The following is a 20,306-nucleotide window of genomic DNA, read 5'->3' as shown; positions in this document are numbered from 1 at the left end:
GTTTATGAAACTGATTCACCTTTACCAATACTCATTCACAATATAGAAATATGTATGGTATAAGCACCCCTCTTCATAACATTCATTTTGTTGATAATAGACTTGATTAATATGCATCGTGCATTTATATTGTAAATGTAAGATTAGTATTCAAATATATAGTACAGTACAGTATTATATACACATACAATGGGATTGTGTTTTTATATTTGCACAAGCATTTTATACGCATATACATTGGGTGATATCCAGTGTTATGCATATCCTGACTTATTTAAAATCAGTGAACTTGAGTGTCCATTCATGCCAGTGAGTCAACTCTGAGTGTGACTAACTATGAATAATCACCCAGTATATTTATATTGTGTTTATTTTCATCATTAAACACAACATCTATACTGCAGTCAACACAATGTAAATGTGTGTATTTAATCGTTAATGAAAGAAACGAAAGTATTATTATTTTTTTATTTAGAAAGAAAAGATCAGATTAGAGTCTCATAAGAATAGTCCCATCTGGTTTTAAAATTGGTAAGAGATTTTAGCTGGGTTGGGGTGGGAGGAATTGAGAAAGAGAGAGACACTTTGCTGTTTGTAAACAGTATTAAAGAATGCAAGGCCAACCCCTTTCTTCCCATCAGCGGAACATCCTAACATTAAAGTCAAGCAAGACCATTATAGAAAAGCTCATTCTTATCTTTAGCGTCTGCACATTTGGTCAAGATATGGAGTGCTTTAAAGGGCTTTTCTCCAGTGTTTGACTCTGGCAGGCTTACTCAGGTGAGAGGTTTCAGGAAAGGAAGTGGGATTATTCACCAGCAGGGGTGGGGATGGGGGGAGTTACAGACTCAGGCTGCTTGTAATTAATGGGTTGTTCTTGTATGTGTATAAATATACTTTAAAAGCTGGGGGGGGGGGAGTGGGGAGTAGGAAAGATAGATGTTTTAAATTGGACAAAAACAAACAGGGTAAAACCCAGAAAAAAGCTAGCGATAATTAAGCGTACAATCCTGTGTACCCTTAAGTATGACTAAGTCCCATTCAACTCAGTTGGATTTACTTCCGAGTCAACCTGTATAGACTTGGGCTCTGTGTCTCAATGGAATTAAGGAAATTTACAGTGCAATCCTATATATGTCAGAAGTAAGCCCTATCAAAATCAGAGACTCTTACTCCCAGGTAAGCACTTATAGAATTGTGGCACAAAACTAAATACTCCCATCATTATTAATGCATATATGACTTCCTGCCAGGATAGGCTTCTAGGTGGTTTACAAAATACTTTTAAAAAACCCATTTACACAAAGTTCCATTTTACTTGTAAATAAGTCCCACTGTTTGGATGTACACTCAGAAATAAGTTCCACTGTATCCACTGTGACTTACTCCCAGGTAAGTAGGCCCAGGATTGAATCTTTAGGTTTAATTAATTTTAAGTGATTGTGCCTAGCTTGTGTCTCCATATTTTTTTTTTACTTCCAGCAAGAGTGCCTATTTCACAACTTATGTTTCCTTTTCAGTCTTTCAGAAATATACATCTAAATAACATACTTGTAAAATGTTCCAAATATTCTTAAAACCATGACATGAGCAACGTGACAGAGATTGTTCTTGTTGAAATTTATATCCAGAAGGAGATCAGGGTCTGAATGGGAGCTGCATGTTGTGGTTTGAGCCCATCCATGCACCTCCCCTGTGCACGATCATTTCATACAATAGTAAGGTTAGCAAAAGAAAAAACCCCAAAATGCTGGAAGTTAATGCATTTGGAATGCAAGCAGTAGTAGAAATCAGAAAGATTGGCACCAGCAAACTATAGTTCTTTTTCTTAAATGGTATTATCAAAATGTGGGTTTTGTGCTTGACTTTGGCAGAGGGTTTCTAAAGCAAGCACATGAGCCACACAAAAGCCTTGCCCTTCCTAACCAGCCTCATTTCAATCAGTGAGAGTTTGCCCATCCATTGCCATGAGCTCCCAGAGGCACTCCAGAGACCCATTTGGGTTGGGAACTGAAACACTGCTGCAGAGTGTTTAATTTTATTAATCTTTTAAAGCCCACCGCTTTTGAACAAATGCCCATTTAAAGCAGTTTTGCATAATTACACGTTTCAGTCGCATTTGAGTTGATTCTTAATTTTTATTATTATTATTATCTTGGGTTGCGTGGAAGTGCTCAATTTGCTGAAACTGAGTCCGGCCTCTCTCTGTCTTGAGTTCTTTCCCCCCCCTCTGAGACGCTTTTGGAATTCTCTGCCTTGCCACAAGAAGCTTTGGTCACGCAGAACTGTGCCAGCTCCCAGGACTGGTGAGTAAATCATTCTAGCATCTTTCAAATGCTTTCCCTCTGGCTGTTTCTCTGCTGCATTTGTCCCAGAATATCTAGAAGTTGCTCCAGTGCAGGGTATATGCTTCTTTATTTGATGTGTTTCCTTTCGTTATGATCACACAGGGGTGGCCCTGCAGTGTGGCAGGGTGAAGCAGGCTGTTTTGGGGGTGAAATTGAGGGGGCACAGCTGAAGCAGGAATCGATGACTGAACAGGGCAGCAAGATTTTTCAAAGTGTTTGTCCGAGCATGAGGTGTATGTGCGTGTGTGCGCCAGCCATTTGGTGACTTGGTGCAGGCAGCAAAATGCTTTGGACTGGTCATGTAATCACTTCACTTATTCCATTTGCAGAACCACACAAAACACTGCAAAGCCAGCTTCATCGGATTGCCTGTCCTGAATTTTGCTTGGGAATCCACCTGAAGGTATTGTAACAGAGCTGCTTAACACATCACAGATACAATCCTGCCCAAATTAAGCACTTTTATAATACACTGAGACCGTGTTCATACTGTACACTTAAAGCACCCCCAAAGAATCCCAGAAACTGTAGTTTACCCCTTAAAGGTAAAGGTAAAGGGAGCCCTGACCATTAGGTCCAGTCGTGACCGACTCTGGGGTTGTGGCGCTCATTTCGCTTTATTGGCCGAGGGAGCCGGCATACAGCTTCCAGGTCATGTGGCCAGTATGACTAAGCCACTTCTGGCAAACCAGAGCAGCACACGGAAACGCTGTTTACCTTCCCACCAGAGCGGTACCTATTTATCTACTTGCACTTTGATGTGCTTTCGAACTGCTAGGTTGGCAGGAGCAGGGACCAAGCAACAGGAGCTCACCCTGTCGTGGGGATTCGAACCGCCGACCTTCTGATCGGCAAGTCCTAGGCTCTGTGGTGCCACCCGCATCCCCCTTGCAGAGCTACAATTCCCAGCACTCTTAACAAACTAAAGTTCCCAGGGTTCTTTGGGGGAATCCATGTGCTTTATATGTATTGAGTGTACATGGTGTTTGATGAGAGAGTTAAGCACCTGCTTAAATCTCTCTCCTTGAAATCAGAGGGACCTAAATTTGGCTGGATTGAGCCCTACACTTCAGATGTGCATGTGAAATGTTTGTTTCCTCCCGAGAAAGTTAAATGGGAACATGCAGAAATATGTATGTAGGCACACCAGTGAGACCACAGCTCAAAGCTTTATGCACATCCAGTGGCAACCACTGGGTAATGTGAGAAGGGGCCTGTCAGCTTATTGAGACCCGTACATGGATACTGTATTCTTGAAGGATCCAAGTGAGGGCAGCACAAAACAAATGAATACTTAAATCAGAGTGTTTGTATCACACATGCACACATGCTTCACACATGAGATTCTTCCCATAAGTTGCAGCCTTAGACATCCAAGTAAATTCAACATTACAAATGCAGACTCTGTGGGTTGAAGATCCCAGTCACAATGTTTGTGGGTTCTTTCAATTCAGTATAAACTGGGTGTTCTTGAAGCCATCTACATATTGTTTGTCAGGTTACTGGTCCCTTACAGTTGCTTTATGCAAGTGACCTAGTTTATAGCAATTGATTCTTGTTGGGTTTGACCACATTCCTTACTGGCTAGTTCAAGTTGCCTTCTCTGGTGAGCTGCTATGGGTCATAAGTGTCTGCTGGATGTAGGAATCATGCATCTCACTGGTTATACACATATGTTCATGCTTTCTTATTAACCTGTGTTGTTGTTCCCTTGCTTTCTGTCTCAGCTCTGCATCTCATCCCTTGTCAATTTCTGCTTGTCTTAGCTGCGTGGGAACTAACCTCTGGGACCCTCCTTTCTGGAGAACCTTCTTACGTCTCCTTGTCTTGTCCTGATGCCTCTAAAGCTTCAACCCAGGGAACCCATCTTGAACTCTGGAATTTTACCAGGAAAGGTAAGCACTAGAAATCATTAATTTAGTAAGTTGTTATGGACTGTTCCCATTATGGCCAGTTTGACACCTTGTCTCGTCTTGTATATCACTCCAGAATCTGAAAATGATCCTGATTTTTAGTCTTCTTCCTTGAAAAGTCTTGATATGCCTTGCTGGCTTAGAGCAAGAAAATGATACTTGCAAGATAAGAAAACCTTAAAGTCTCATGCCTTCGTTCTCACTATTGTGAGGGGAAACATTGTGCAGTAGAAGATCACTGCCTAAGCAGGGGTGCAGAAGTGATGGTTTGCAGGCCAAATTTGGCCCCTGGTGCATTTCCTACTAACTCTCATTTGAAACCACTGCTCAGCTGTTTCCTGAACAGCTGGAGGGGGGAAATTGTGTGGAATGGAGAAAAACTTCCCCTCCTCATGCTCTCTCTCTCTTTCTCCCTCCCGCCCCTGACTCTTCCATCCTCTTTAGATTAAAGAGTGCTTTGGGTGACTTCCTGTTACTTTTCACTCTCCAGATAATCCTGCCCTGCCCTTTTAGCACTCATGAGTAAAACTAGGCCAACCTGCTGCTCTTTTGGGGCCTAACTTTATCATTTGGTGACTGGGGTTTCTTGGGGTCCTCCCAAAAGGATATATGATGTGGACCTGTGCACACCCTTCTTGCTATTAAAGGTCACTTTAGGACAGTCCATCATTACCTCTTCTCTTCAGTGTTATACTGAACACCCTGGCAAGGCATTTGGCTTGGCCAGAATTTTGATCTGTTCAAGGACAAACAATGAAACTATTGAACCAAAGCATTATTTATTCAGGAATGTATAATATAGCATCACGCATGCCCAAATAAACGTGTCCCTGCAGTCTGACTGGTACCCCGATACCTCCTATGATTAATGAGGAATTAGTTCACAGGGGCATAGAAGATATTAGAGAGCAAAGAACTATTCCTAATCTGGCAGAGATTGTCTGCAACATGCCCATCAAATGGTCAGTGAACAAAAATGAATGACAATGACAATCGCTTTTCTCTCCTGAGCCAACCCAGCAAGGGAAGATTGACCTTTGGAGAGCAAATGACATATCACAACCCTTTGTATTTGTTCAGAATTTATACTGTACCCTTTGCTGTGATCACTCCCACCACTTCTGAAATTCTCATGAACGGTGGACATTTGGGAAAGGCATGAAGTCTGAGGCTGCCCCACCAGTAGAGATTTCATCCAGAAAATCAAAACAGTATTGGCATCCTTATTGATTCAAGTACTTCTTAAGGGAAATCTTAGATGTATGCATTTCACAAACAAGGGATAGAATAGGTTGAAATGGTTTCAAATAAATACATAGGAGGCAAAGGAAGGCAGTACTTTGTGATCATAAGAAGGTTTTACTGTCAAGATGCTTGTTTGTTTTTAATATCAGGAATGAATTTGTGACTGTTTGTCATGGAGCCGGGGGGGGGGGGGGGGAGTAACTTGCTTCCTAAACGCTACAGCATCCCAGTTGTCAGTTGCCAGGTTGATTTTTGTTTTGTTTTGTTTCTTTTCTTTTTAATCTGGTTTCATTGATAATGCTGTTTTGCTGTATTTTGTTGGGTTTTGACTGTAAGCCACGTTGAAAGGACCCTGCATAAAAATATTTTAAATAAAGGAGGTACTAGTGGCAATGGAGAACCTGGATTTTTGCACCCTGGTTATGGCAGCAGTAGCAGTTGTTATTAGCCCACGAAGTAAACTTGTACATGTGTGTGGATGAGAAAAGGAAGGAACACAGAGGACAGAGCTCCCGACTTCTGAGTTCCTCATCCAATGAGCGAGGGGACCCTGCAGAGGCCGGTCCTGCTTCTGAGAGCTCTCAGGATCTGGCGCCAGGATACAGTTCCTTTACCTGATCCATGGAGTATAGTGTCAAGGCCTCCTCAGTGTTCCCTCATCTTCCACGAGAAGTTCAGGACTGGAGGGTGTGGTGTGAGCTTCTACTCTCTTCTCTCCAGTCCCAATGCCATTGCAGGGGTTTTTCTTGGGACAGCGGAGGGCAAACAACATTCAGCCCCTGAGTCCAAGGCACCTCTCCACGACAATGTTGGTGAGCTTTTGAGCTTTCAGAATCCATCCTATGGTGCTTGACAGGCCTCTTGCTTCCCTTCAGCCATATCTTCTTTGACTTCTGGTGACTGAGGATGGTGCCTGATTGCTGCTCTCTGTTGACAGGGATTTTGAAATGATAGCTCATGAGTACAAGCCTGGTTCCACAGCAACAGGTGTGTGGGGGCAGTGGGGGTCAATCTGTTCCTTGCTTTTATTCATCAGGGGAGTCTACTATGAATAGACAGCCTCACCATGCCAAAGTTTTCTCATTCCTCATTTTTGCATCCTCAGAGAGTGGTGGTGGTGGGAACACGAAGTCAACATTTTATCGAACAGGGAGACCCATTCTACAGATTTCAACTCCCCTCATCCTGCAGCATTTGCAGCTGCCTCACTTTGCCTAATAGTTAGGGCTAGCCCTGTGTACTTGTGCTATTGGGTACATGTAATCTTCCCTTGAGTGCAGTTCTCTGCATGTAGGATGGCCATTAATGGGGAACATGCGTTGGTGATGAAGGGCACCCACAAATGGGCAAGGGAGGGGAGCATGTGAGAGGGAACTGGATTATTCTTCCGAGTGACCAATCATTTGGACAAAAGCTTCATTAACAGTGAAATCATTATATGTATCTAGTCAGAAGTAAACCCCTTTGCATCCAGTCAGACTTATTTCTTTTAGACACTTATATGGGTTACAGCAAAATTATGGAATTAATTGTTAAAATATTATTGAAGTTTTGATGGCAGGTTTTTTCTGCAGCTTTAACTATTTTTTTTTTAAAAAATGAGATTTCAAGTATTGTAATGAAAGCAATGTTAGCGTAGAAGACTAACATCAGAAGAATACATGATTTATGTTACTGTGTCTGTCTTTGCACCTGCCTATCCCCGAAGCTATTCAAGTTTTTCTTATTCAGATTTGGTTTCCAAAATAATCCAAACTGGTAATAACCTCACCACAATTAAATCCAACAGCCTCTGGCCAAGCTAATCTGATCGTCAGTAGTAACATCTAAATTAGCCAAAAATAATTACAGAAACAAGATTCAAAATCAGGGAGAGAAATGGAAGCATTAATTGGGCACATGCGAGGAGGCAAATGTTTTTGAGCAAACATCCTGTAGAATGGGAACATTTTAGTGGTGCATTTTCTGGGCTGGCTTCTTGAACAAACCACTTTCCAATGGTATAGATTTTGCTTTGTTTGATAAATGGCCATTTGCTCAGCTGAATTTGCATGGTCACATTGGCAAAGTGAGCAGTAGGGGCCTTTGTGTGGAATGTCAGATAGTTTTTGTTCTCTAGATGTGCTCAGCGACAGCCAACATATACTTGATCTCATTTTTGTGGGTTGCCTAGACAGGGAAACATGACGAATTGTAGGCTATATTTTTCCTCTTTTTGTCAGGGCGCTGAAATGGCAAGGCAGCTCTCCCTGTAGACCCATGAGTAGTTGCTAGAGGAGGTATAATAATGATCTCCTTCTTAACTAAGGCTTTGATTATTCCAGAACTGGAATCACCAACCTTTTTGGGCTCTTGGACCCATTTGCAAACCAGAGAAACTGTTTTTGGCAGGCATCCTCAACAACCAATCATTTCCTCAAGCTTATTTGATTGGCTACAAGGCGAAGGAAGGGGGAGGGGACCCTGTGAGCACCAAGGAAGGTCTCTTGGGGGAACATCTGTACTCATGGGCACCATGTTGGTGACGCCTGCTCTAGAACATGGAGTAGAGAGGGACTTTTCTTACCTGTAGCCCAATCAATATAACTGGAGATGATGTCTGCCCTTCTACTTGTATTGATTGATGGAGATAGAGAACAATGGAGTGGTGTTTTTTGGCAGAGGCAGTTGGTGTATTCTTCCTTTGAAGATGTCAAAGCATGCATTTGCAGGGAAGGAGCCAAAGCTTAGTGGTATAATATGTGCCTTGCAATTAGGAAGCTCCAGGTTCAATCCCTAGTACCGTGTTTTGAGATTGGATCTCAGGTAGCAGGACTGAGTTACTGAGACCCAGTTACGAGTTACTGAGACCCAGACAGCTACTGCACTCAGATTAGATTGCACTGCGCTCAATGAACCAATGGTTTGACTCAGTCTAAGGCAGCTTAATTTTATTTATACCCCTCCTTTCTTTCAACATGGGACCTGTCTGACCTGAGACAGTATACATACATACAGGCACTGAGCAGTTCTGTGGTAGCCTCATGTACCTTCAGACCATACACTAGGACAATATGTTTTCTGCTTTTCTCTTCTGTAGTTTCTGTTCATTTAATGCATCTCTCAATGTTTAAATTAGATTGTAAAAGAGAGACGGGCAAGGAGAAGGCCAGGGAGGGTAAAAGTAAGCAAATCATCTTGAAGTTCCATGAGTTTTATAATTGTCACCTGGACGTGGTGGTTATCAAAACTGGCCCAAACTGGAGCAGCAGTCCTCCACATTATTCTGGCAACTAAGGCAGAGAATCCCACAAGGGGAATTTTGAATGAAACTTATGGCATAGCTCAGTGTGTGTGTGCCTTTTCCAGTGAGTAGGTATGGTGTCAAGTATCAAAAGAAGACTATTACCTTGGACTTCATGTGTATTAGAGAGACTCTTTGTTTGTTGATAGCAATCAATACAATGTCAGGGATGTCTGGCTCTGAGGTTCACTAGTAAAGAGGAAGAAAAAAGGAGTGATATTTGTTGTATTATTCCAAATCACTGAGATGTTAATGGTTTTATTGCCCCCTTGGGAATAAATCTACACAGATAATAACTAACATTGCTAACAAATTTCTGCCCTTTCACAATGCCCAGAACCATCTCTGTGGGGCAAATGCCTTGCTAAGCCCAAGTTTATGTAACTGAAGTGCTTGTGCACTTTCCCCTGTTTCCTCAACCTCTTCTTCTGTTCCCTCACTTGTGCTGAATTTTAGATTGTAAATAAAAATGAACTGGCAATTTTTTTTTTAAGAGTGTAAACTCCTCAGGGCAGTGATGTGTCTTTTTGTTAGACACACCTGTAAAGTGTGCACCCGTTAATGGCTCTCTGCTGCTGCTATTGTTGTGATGGCGGATCCAAACTTCCCATGTGTGGAACTCTGCTGTGGGAGGGAGAAGCAATATTTGCTGCTTCTGCCTTCTTCCTGCAGCCCCTGGACCTCCCTCAAAATCTCTGGAGAACTGGTGGACTCTCCAAAAACTGTGTGGGAGGAGTTGTGGTGGTGGTTGCGCAGGAGGGAAGCAAATCAAGTGAAAATGGCCATCTTCTCCTCCCACCAGTGGCAGCCCTCACTAGATCCCAGTCCCTTCCATGAATGAAAGATATGACATTTGCAGAAGGACAGTTCTGGATCCAGCCCATCGCCCCCACTATGAGCAGCAGCAATACTAGCGTAGGAAGAAATCATCACCATCTTAACCACCCCTTCACATGATTTCCCCTCTCTTAAAAAGCTAAACAAAAAAACAACAACAGCCACACAACAGCCTTAATACATAGAAGTCCCCACATTTATAATACAATTTCCTTGCAGCAGTTTTGTGAAGCAATCCCTGAACTTGACTGTTCCCAGATTGGCACAGTGGCTCCCCACACAGGAGCCTTTGCCGGCTTGGCCTTTCCACAACTGTTCTGCCCCCCAACCTGAGGTGCACAAGAAGAATCAGAATGCAAACAAATGCCATCTTTACAGAGAGTGAGGATCCCCCCCCCGCAAGTTGACCGGTCTCCCTCAATTCCTCACTCCATTAACTAGCAACACTTTAAGGCAATTTTATTACATCAAAGGATGATTTTATTATGGAAAGTAATTACAAGGAACAAGAAGGAGGAAAAGAAAGCGAAAGGCTTGAGTTGGCCAGCCTCCTCAGCAGTTTATAGCACCTACTCTGTACTTCCATTCCAGGCAAAATGGTCATCTGTTCCCTACAAATCTTTGGACTGATTCCATCTGGGAATTCACCATTGATTTAGGACATTTCCACTGCCAAGAACAGAAAAGCCTGCTGGATCAGGCCAATGGCCCATCTAGTCCAGCATCTCAACAAACAGGTTGAGAGCCACTGTGGTGTAGTGGTTAAGAGCAGTAGACTCGTAATCTGGTGAACCGGGTTTGCGTCTCCGCTCCTCCACATGCAGCTGCTGGGTGACCTTGGGCCAGTCACACTTCTCTGAAGTCTCTCAGCCCCACTCACCGCACAGAGTGTTTGTTGTGGGGGAGGAAGGGAAAGGAGAATGTTAGCCGCTTTGAGACTCCTTCGGGTAGTGATAAAGCGGGATATCAAATCCAAACTCTTCTTCCTCATCATCATCCTGTTCTCACAGTGGCCCACCAGATGCCTGTGGAAACCCTGCAAGCAGGATTTGAACATAAGAGGACTCTCCTCCTGTGGTTTCTGGCAACTGGTATTCAGAAACAATGCTGCCTGCAGCTGTGAAGGCACAGCATAGCTGTCATGGTCTATAATCATCTACCAGCTTTCTCCTCCACAAACTTCTCTTTTATTATTATTTATTAAATTTGTATAATCCTCTTTAAAAAAGCAGTTTTGCTGTGGGATTCCGTCACATACTGGCAAATTCAAGATACACAATTAGACTTGATCTGGAGGTCTTATCCAAGAAACCTTCTTTCCCCCACATATTAAACTTTTTGCAAAAGGGAAAGGGGATGAGCAAATGGGTGCTGTGAAGAGTGGGATGAGACTGGCTCGACACAACATTGTCTAACCTCCTCACAATCTAATCAGGAGGAATACTCACTAAACTGCCAATGTCATCTAATAATGTCCTTTCAGGATGAACGCTCAACAAACAGGTTGTCAGGAAGCACACTTCAGTTTGTCCAATTTACCTTTTCTGAGGGGAACAAAAGGCAAGGTTACTCTCCTTTTCTCACTCTGAATACCAAATGGGAACTGAGATTTCTTGGGGTGGGACAGATTAGGAGAGATACAGTTTAATTGCAGAGCTGGGGATAATTTCCTGGTTTGTAAATACTTTTGCAGGGAGTTTGGGAGCCGGGACACTTTGGGAACCTCTCAAGATAATATCACTGCAGGGCCTGGATGTTCTCCCCTTACAGAACTACGAATGTGGATGAATTAAAGTCAAAGCCCACCAAATAAATAGAATGCCTAAATGGGATTTCACCCAATGTTGGTCACAGCTCTATCTCAGAGATGGGGAACCTTTGGCTCTCCAGATGTGGGTGGACTATGTCTCCCAGCATGCCTGACCATTGGCCATGTTATGGGAGTTGAGAGCTCATATCCTGCCTGCTGGCTTCTCATAGGCATCTGGTTGGTCCACTTTGGACCACATGCTGAGCTAGATAGGCCTTTGGTCTGATGCAGAAGTGCTCTTCTTAAAGCAGGAGGAGTAGACTGGAGTGTGCTGCCCCCTAGATGTGGTATTTCACAGAGATGGAAAGACAACTGCCTGAGAGGGGTGGTTATTGGGTTGTTGTTTTTATTTTGATTATGTATTTTGTGGTTTTATTTATTGATTTTATTCTGTGAACTGCCCTGAGACCTCTGGGTTTAGGGCGGTATATAAATTCAAAAACAAACAAACAAACAAACAAACTTTGGGAGTCAAAACTGCATGAATGTAAAATGGAATACGACAAGACCTTGGGGAAGTTTGAAAAGCAGGCTCATCAGTCTGAGAGACCCTAACCTAGACAAATGGCTGTGACAACTGAGTCCCATTTCTCTCTCTTTTTAACTTCCTCAGTGATCAGATGCAGTTTCTGAGAGAGCAGTGAGGACAACTGTGGCCTCAAGCTGAGGACATTTCTAATTTTGCTGACCTTCATTTTTTGCTACATGATCTATCTTCAGGATGGCTTTTTGTCCCTTGTGTGAACATATGTGGACTTCTTCAGTGATAACAATTCAGCCTGTTTCTTCTGTTATAAAGGATCAGGGTGGGAGATGGTAATAATGCTCTTTTTCTTGCAAAGCGGGTGGAATATATTCTCTCTCCCTCTTCCACATTTTGGAAACAATTGCAAGCATATTCTTTCATTGAATTGGTTGTAGCAGATATTCTCCTCCAGTCATTTTATTTCAGGGCAAACAAAGAATTGCACAGGCTGCCTCGCTCCCTTCACTGTTGGGGAACGCACCAGTCACACACCCTCAGTGCACAAGTGGAGCACGCTGCAGCACAGAAAAGACTGGGGCAGCCCATGCTCATGAGAAGGTCTAAGTGGTCAGTGCATCTGGCTGTGAGGTGGATTAGGCTGAGAGGCAGCGACTGGCCCGAGGTCACCCAGTGATCTTCATGGCCAAGTGGGAATTTGAACCCTGGTCTCCCAGGTCCTATTCTGACACTCTGACCACCACACAACACTGTTGCCAATAGGCTTCACAGCTGTAGATCATTGTGGGCACAATTTTTGGTCCATACTCCAAATGCCTGGTGGCAAATGATTGGCATAGCTAGGCGATGGTTCTATAATTTTATCTCCTTTTCTTCAGTTGCTTCATGTTACTGGCAGCTGTCTCAGCCTCACATTTCTTCTTTCCACATCATTCCATTACGTACCTGAAAGATGCAAGTGCTAACTTGATGATAGAAGGAATCATCTCCCTTTCCAGAATAAGAACTTGGTAGGATGCAGTTTGGGAAAAGTGTGTGTATGTGTGTGTGTGTGTGAGAGAGAGAGAGAGAGAAAGGAGGCAGGGGCTCACATGAGCCTCAGACAGCAGGGCCAATGGTCAGAGATGATGGGAATTGGAATCTAACAACTTCTGAAGAGCTACAATGTCTTCTGATTCCAATACTGCTGAAGGCCACCTGATTGCTTTGTGGATCATTTATAATCAGGGCTCCCCCCCCCCCCACAGCCAGAACTGACTGGAATTCAGTTCTGACCCCTCTCAGGTGGGCTCCATTGCCATTATAAGAGAACAAGGGAGACGTTCATGGTGATTTCCAGACCTCTTTTTCTAGAAAAATGGTACTGTTTATAATACTTCATCCAATGCTTATTTTTCAAGTGTGTTTAATTAAAATGAGGAAGGCTTTCAAACTAACTTCGCTTAGCATTGGGACATCAGAGCATGTTAACTGTAGATTAATAAATTGACCCCAGATAACATAACCCTGCTTCATCTACTCTCTTAACCCCAGAGCTTAAGCAGTCTTTTCATCTCTGTGTCATCAAAATTTATACAAAGCAGGAATCAAATGCAAATCCTCAGGAAGCTGGAACTTTCTGTGGAAACTGCTAGAAAACGTTTTCAGTCTTAAATGGAGGGAAGTTAAAGAGATGTTCATAGACAAGAATACTAGCAGCGCTGTGCTGAAATCTGTCCTCTGTTTTCTCAGTTTTTAAAATTCCACTGCAAAAAGCCAACTTCCATTTCCCTGCCTCTTTCACAGGGCACTTTAGAATTCCTTTAGGATTTTGGTGAGTGTTGGGTTGGGCCTATTTTATTCTTGTGAAGTGGCTGTGGGGTGTGTGTCTGTTTTTCTCCCCACACCCACACCCCATGGATTGATCATATTTGGGCTTTACTGAGACATACAACATTTCATGGCATCTATACAGTTCAGTTGAAAAGATCGGTTGATTGGCAGGTAGGGCTGAATGGAGACTTAATTCAGTAGGATTCCTCCCTCTCTTAAGGTGTTGGCACCATCTTGTTGGCCAGAGTTATGTTCACAGGGCAGGCTCACATGGGAGTTTTTCTATTCATGGAACATTTTTCCGAGCCCTCTGCAGCCTCCCTGGGTGCCAGGGCTTACTAATCTGAATAAGCCCCATGGGAGAAGTTACTTAATGATGCCTTCCCCCGAGCTTTCTTTGAAGCCTGGGAGGCCTTCCCCAAGCACCAGAGATCAGTGCAGTCACTGAGTTTATTTTTAATGGAAGTCCAGACCACTTGAGCATACAAACCACTAATCATTGAGTCTTACGAAGCCCCTTGCTAAGAGCTGTTCATTGAGTATATGTTGTTACACCCGCTATGTATTCCCAATGGACCAAATTATATGTGTAAGCAGCCTTCAAACAAGATATATATAAAAGTGCAGCAGGGTTAAACTTTTTTTGTGAGGGATGTGGTGTAATACAATGACAACAAAGCAGTAATATCAATCAAATAGGGGATCTTGAAAATCAGCCCATGATTTAGTCCCCTTTTGTCTTGTACTTTTGGGGGAAACAGTTTTATGCACCCCAGTTTGTAGGATACTTCAACCGTACACATGCAATCAGTAATATTATTTGCCTTTTTGCTTCCATACACCTCATGAGCTAAAGACATCCTGTAGTAACATCTCATTAACAGATGCCTTATTAATATTGATGGTTTCTGCAGTTTAACTTTCTGTGGCAAGGTGGACCCCCACAGCTTTTCCTTTTCCTCTAAAAATAAAACCAAGTGTGCTGAATCTAGCTATGACTGCCTTAGTTGTTGGGTAATGCTCTCATTTAATGGCTTTATTTAGATCCATTTTCTGTATGCAAATCCTTAGGATTTGGCTTTGCAGCAGCCAGTTTAAAGCAGTGTTCATCCAGCCAGCTGCATTTGTTCAAGAACTCTGCATGTCCTGCTTTTTCATCACCTCTCTTACAGGCCTGTGTGTGATGGAGACATTTTGATGGCCCTCTGTTGTTTTTTTTTGCATTAGCATGCTGGATTCTTACTTCATTAGCGATACAAGCAGCATGTTCATAGCCCACCACACACTGTGCATGTCATCCAGCAATGAATGTCTGATATTCTCTGAAATCATAGTTGACGGCTGGAGTACAAGCCCTGAATTTGGGAAGCTGACATTTAATGTTGCGTTCTTAAAACTTATCAACAAAGCCTTCAGGTTTTCCTTAAGATCTGTATTTCAAAAACAAAACTGGAACATTCTAAAATTTCAAAGTTGAATCCTGATTCTCTCCCCTAAATTTGAACTTCTGCAACATTTCACCTTGTTGACCATACCGCCAGGTCCCAGTGTCATCATGGACAAACAAATCAATGCCCATCATTGCCTTGTTCATCTGCATGGAGTCTTGTCTCCAGTTTCTTTAAATGAATCTCCAGGTGAGTGGGCTTGGAAAAGTAGGGACCAAGTATAGAAGTCTCTATTTTTGAAAGCGATATTCTTCAAATTTACTGACAAATGCCTAACCATCTAAGAAAATACAGGTGCTGAGGAATGAACAGGGTGATGGAGGATTTTCAACAGCTTTCCAGTTTCTTCTAAGTAAGAGCTGTTTGACAGTGGAACCGTCTCCCTTGGGAGGTTGTGGACCCTCCTTCCTTGGAGGTTTCTAAGCAGAGGTTGGATGGCCATCTGTCATGCATGCTTTAGCTGATATTCCTGCATTGCAGGGGGTTGGACAAGATGACCCTCAGGATCCCTTCCAACTCTGCAATTCTATGATTCTTCAAGTTTAGAAATGCATATTCCTTTTTTCCTGTACATTTTCCAGTATTTTCTGCTTTTGCTTTTTCTGCTTTTGTCCCCCGCCCCCGCTTTTGTCTTCAGCTAAGAATAAATGTACCTAGAAAGAGTTCATTCTGCAGGAAAACTGGCTGCTCTCCAAGAGAGGTGGAGCAGCTCTACTCAGTAACCTGCTCAACTCAAGCAGCTTTGTTAGCAGTCTGCCTATGCTGTAGTTGACTCTCGGTGTGGGATTATTGGATGAAAGGAAAGGTGAGCGGAATCAGTCCCCTTGTTCATCCAGTTCAATACCATCAATACCGGAGGTTGCCAGCCTGTGGCCCTCCAGGCATTGTTGGAATACAACTCCCACTAGCCCCAGGTAGTATGACCAATGGTCAGCAACATGTGGAGGGTCAGAGGTTAGCAACCCCAGTTAGCAGTGGCTCTCTGGAGAGTTTCAGACAGAAGCTTCATTCCCAGTACTACCTGCAATGGCTGGGGAGTGAAATGGGAGAGAGGGAAATGCTCTGCTGCTGAGCTATAGCCCTTTCCCATCTCTCTGGGTGTCTGCATGACTGCTTCTATCTACCTGGGTGAGCAGGGCCAGTGGGAAAGAGTGTGGTTTATGGAGAACATATGCAGTTGATGTCAGGAGTGGGAGTCAGGAGCTGGCTGGCAATAAATCACACAGAGTCAGTGAAGTTAACCTCTTTATTCAAGGAAACATGGTCAGCTCAGGAGGCCAAGCCTAGTGAGCACAGCAACTTGTCCTGGTAGATCTTGCCCCAATGAGGAAGTTGTGGAGACTGAAGATCCCTGCCTTCCCAACAGTTGCCTAAGTCTCCTCTTCTCCCAAGCAATCAGAGACTCCACCGCTGTGCCTGTCCCTGCTCCTATCTCTTCATACCTCTTCTGGTTCTGGGAGACCAGGGGAGAGGGGAGCTGGTCACAGCAGGAGGGGGAGAACCCTCTGGCTTCTTCATCAGCCTGACTCATCTCTGCCTCTTGGTCCCCCTTTGTAACCTCCGCTTCTGCCTCTGATTCTGGACTGCTGTCTAGCACATACTCTTCCTGCTCACTATACCCTGTTGCATCTTCAGCTTCTGACACCTCCTCCTTCCAGTCTGCCCCCTCTTCTCCCCCCGACCAGTCATCGTCATCCCACCACCAATCCCCTAGCTTGGAGCCTTTTCCCCTGGGGATTCCCTTGGGGGGGGGATTCCCCAGCTGGCACCTCCCACTGCTCCTTGGCATCCGGCCAGTCCATGACAGTTGAGCACGACTCCCTGTAACCATTATGACAGCAGAAGGGTGATTCTGCATGTATCAAATACATCATTATACACTAAGGTCTCTATTCCCCACCCCGGTTGTCACCTGATGTGGTCCCTGTGGATATGCTAGAGCTCCCATTTGAACTGCAGAGTCCCATTGAGACTCTGGCAACAGTGTTTATGTGCTATTCTAATGCTGGTTTGAGCAGCCTAAGTGCTTTTTAATGCATAGCATTACAGCGAGTGTGCCTTATTCTTTCCCTTGTTGAATGGGTGTCTGGAGGAATGTAATTCCAGTCTCTTGCTTCTGCACATCATTATTTACAAGGCACAGGAACATGACCACACCAAGCATGGAGAGAGCCACTATCAAGCTTTAATTTGGCAACTGGCACGTGTGTGAGTGCAAGGAGCAGATCCATCCTCTTCAGGTTGGATGTATGCACGATATGGGCTAATACTTTTCTTTCTTTATTTACTTTAATACTGTTTCAACCCCTAAGATCACATTGCCTTCTGAAAAACCTATTTCAGGCATCCTTCCAAATTTGTACGTATATCCGAATTGTGCAGTGCAATGTTCTCCATGCAAACAACATGTACAAAGTTGCATATATTTTGGGAAAGCAAGCATAGAAATCGATGTATTATTGATGTATGATATGGTTGTATGAAATTAACATAGAAGTATGCATAGCATTGGGAGAAATTGCTTGTAAAAACGTTCACACCAGTCAAAACACAGTAATAAACTGTGTTTATTAGGAGAAATTCACATTAGAATGCTGAATAATTTTCATGACAATAAAAATAATAATCCATAAATTGCTGCAGAAATGTGGAGAACTGAATTTAAGGCTGGAAGAAATGAGAAACTGAGAGAACCAAAACTGCCAGGTGTTTCTAACCCTTGTCCAACTGCTGTTCCAAAAGGTGTAGATGCTGCAAGTCCCACCCACCCTGTCAAGCTGCTTCTCCCACATCTTCCCTTGCTTCCACCCATCCTGAGCTCCTCCTATCTGCCGCATCTCAGCCGCTTCCATGGAAGGCCCTCTTATTAGCCATGGTAGCTAAATGGAAATTCAGAGGTGGGCTACCTATGAATAAGCCTTGATTGTGAGGACAAACTAGAATGGAAGGCCATTCTTACCAGTGGGCAATGTCTGGTTGCTGTTGCAAAGGCAAGCCTGGTCATGGTTTGACCCAGCAAAACCTTAGGTCCTGATGCAGCTTTCACCAACATGGCGCCCTCCAGATGAAGGGGCAGGGCACCCAATGTGCTGCCCTCCTGTTGTTGCTGATCCAGTTCCCATCAGTCCCAGCCAGTACAGCCCAATGGTCAGGGAGGATGGGAGTCATAGAACCATAGAAGGGGCTCCAAGGGCCATCTAGTCCAACCCCCTGCAATGCAGGAATCTCAGCTAAAGCATCAATGACAGGTGGCCATCCAACCTCTGCTTAAAAACCTCAAAGGAAGAAGACGACCACCCATTGTGGGAGTCTGTTCAACTGTTGAACAGCTCTTCGAAAGATTTTCCTGATGTTCAGTCAGAATCTCCTTTCTTGTAACTTGAAGCCATTGGTTCGAGTCCTACCCTCCAGAGCAGAAGAAAACAAGCTTGTTCCCTCTTCCATGTGACAGCCCCTTAGATATTTAAAGATGGCTATCACATCTCCTCATAGTCTCCTCTTTTCCAGGCTAAACATACTCAGCTCCTTGCAGTAGCCAGAGGTGGATTTAGGGGTAATACAACCAGTTTGGTTGTACTGGGCGTGGAGCTTTGGGGATGCCACAACTATGATATAGAATGGAAGGCAAGAGGTGGGGTGGGCATCAGATTCTGGCACACTACAGGGACGCCACTGAAATTTGAGCTACTGCAGTAGGTATCACTTGCAGGCTGCGCTTGCTGCAATTCTCTCTTCTACACAATTATTGAAAATGTATGGACTTCTGCATCTGGCTATCCTAATTGGAGGCACTTTCCCTGATGTGGATGAATGAATGGTGGACAGGATTGCATGCTACCAACTGGGGATTGCTCCGCATGGCAAGGTGCTCATGTGAAATGTGCGGCTGCACCAGTGTGTACTGCACCAGGACAACCGGCTAGTTCCTTTGCCCATTATGCCTCAGTAACACCATGTTTCTTGTTACAGGAACACCCTCCCTCTCTGCTTGACTTGGGGTGTGTGGGATGCTCTATTGCTCCTAACCCCTACTTCGCTGGAGGAGACACAACAGTATTATGGTGCCATCTCGTGGCCATAGCAAGTAGGGGCATTTAACAGCAATGCCGCTTGAGAGAGTCACATTAAAACTGTCTTCCATAACATTGGACGTGTCCACCTGAAACATGCGGCAGCTGCATCACAAAGGACACATTTCTGACTGATGAAGAGAAACCAAATCTGACAAAAGAGCAACAAGATCTGCTGGGGAACAATTGGTGAAATGTTCATGACAATGAAACAAGTTTAATGTTTTTGCAAAGGTGATGTCAATAGCCTGGCGACCTTGTCATCTGCCTGATTAATTGATGTCCTGTTGCTTTAATATTTGTATGCACAGATTTTGAAATGAAAAGATGGATGCATATTCCAATAGAGAGGTGGGATGTTTGCATTTTAGAAGCCTCTACCTCATTACTGCCTTCTGTTGTTGTTTTTTTTCATGCCATGGGGTTGCTGAAGGGGGATTACACTACATTAAATCACATGGCGCTTTACATTTTCAATCATCTATTTGCCCAGAAGCAAATAAAACAAATACAGTATAGTGCAGGACACCAGTTTCAGAACTCTGGGCTGGTTCATGAAATATAGCTCTCCAGCGCCACACCATGCTCGGGACAGCTTTTCTCTGCTCTTATCTCTGAGAATTCCTACTATTGTGGGGCTAGTCAGTCTCGTGCGGATTTGGGATTATAGAGGCAAGGCAAATTTTAGCTTTGAGATTTTTTTTTAAAGTTTAGGATTGAAAAAATGGCTGCAGCTTTAATCAAATCTCAATGAAAAGGCATGTGGTTATGCAGAGTTCAGTCAAGCAGCAAATATCACATTATGTACCCACTCCTTATAAACAGGCCATCCTGCCTTCCAGACAGGAGCTGCCCATGTTTGCATATCTGTGTCTGCAGTGAGAGTCATAATGGAACGTGCTGTGGCTGATGGGAAATGGCCTCGGATGTTTTATGACTTCCCATTATTATACCAATAGACATCACCACCACTACAACAAGAATACAATGGTGTTTTTTTTAAAAAAACACACATTTATTTGATTCCCCACCCCACTTATGGTTCAAAAGTACCAC

General features: G+C 43.7%; 2 long non-coding RNA genes across 4 annotated transcripts; both read left to right on the top strand.

Moving 5' to 3' along the window:
* Positions 1–858: 858 nt before the first annotated feature.
* On the top strand, positions 859–17,461 carry LOC308478077. 3 transcript variants are annotated; one of them, XR_013986852.1, is made up of 4 exons: positions 859–2,306; positions 2,678–2,751; positions 4,076–4,243; positions 4,706–5,622. It is a non-coding gene; the product is annotated as an uncharacterized lncRNA (long non-coding RNA). The 3 variants fall into 3 exon arrangements; XR_013986851.1 differs by lacking the exons at positions 859–2,306; positions 4,706–5,622 and adding an exon at positions 15,818–17,461 and having other exon boundaries at positions 2,452–2,751; XR_013986853.1 differs by lacking the exon at positions 859–2,306 and having other exon boundaries at positions 2,452–2,751.
* A 24-nt stretch (positions 17,462–17,485) lies between these two features.
* On the top strand, positions 17,486–19,623 carry LOC308478078. Its single transcript, XR_013986854.1, has 2 exons — positions 17,486–17,539; positions 19,150–19,623. It is a non-coding gene; the product is annotated as an uncharacterized lncRNA (long non-coding RNA).
* Positions 19,624–20,306: the final 683 nt, after the last annotated feature.

This window comes from Podarcis pityusensis (assembly GCF_964106645.2).
Source record: "Podarcis pityusensis genome assembly, chromosome: 5".
In the NCBI taxonomy this organism is placed as follows: domain Eukaryota; kingdom Metazoa; phylum Chordata; class Lepidosauria; order Squamata; family Lacertidae; genus Podarcis; species Podarcis pityusensis.
The sequence above is the reverse complement of the archived record's forward strand: the minus strand, read 5'-3'. Positions and strand labels throughout refer to the sequence as shown.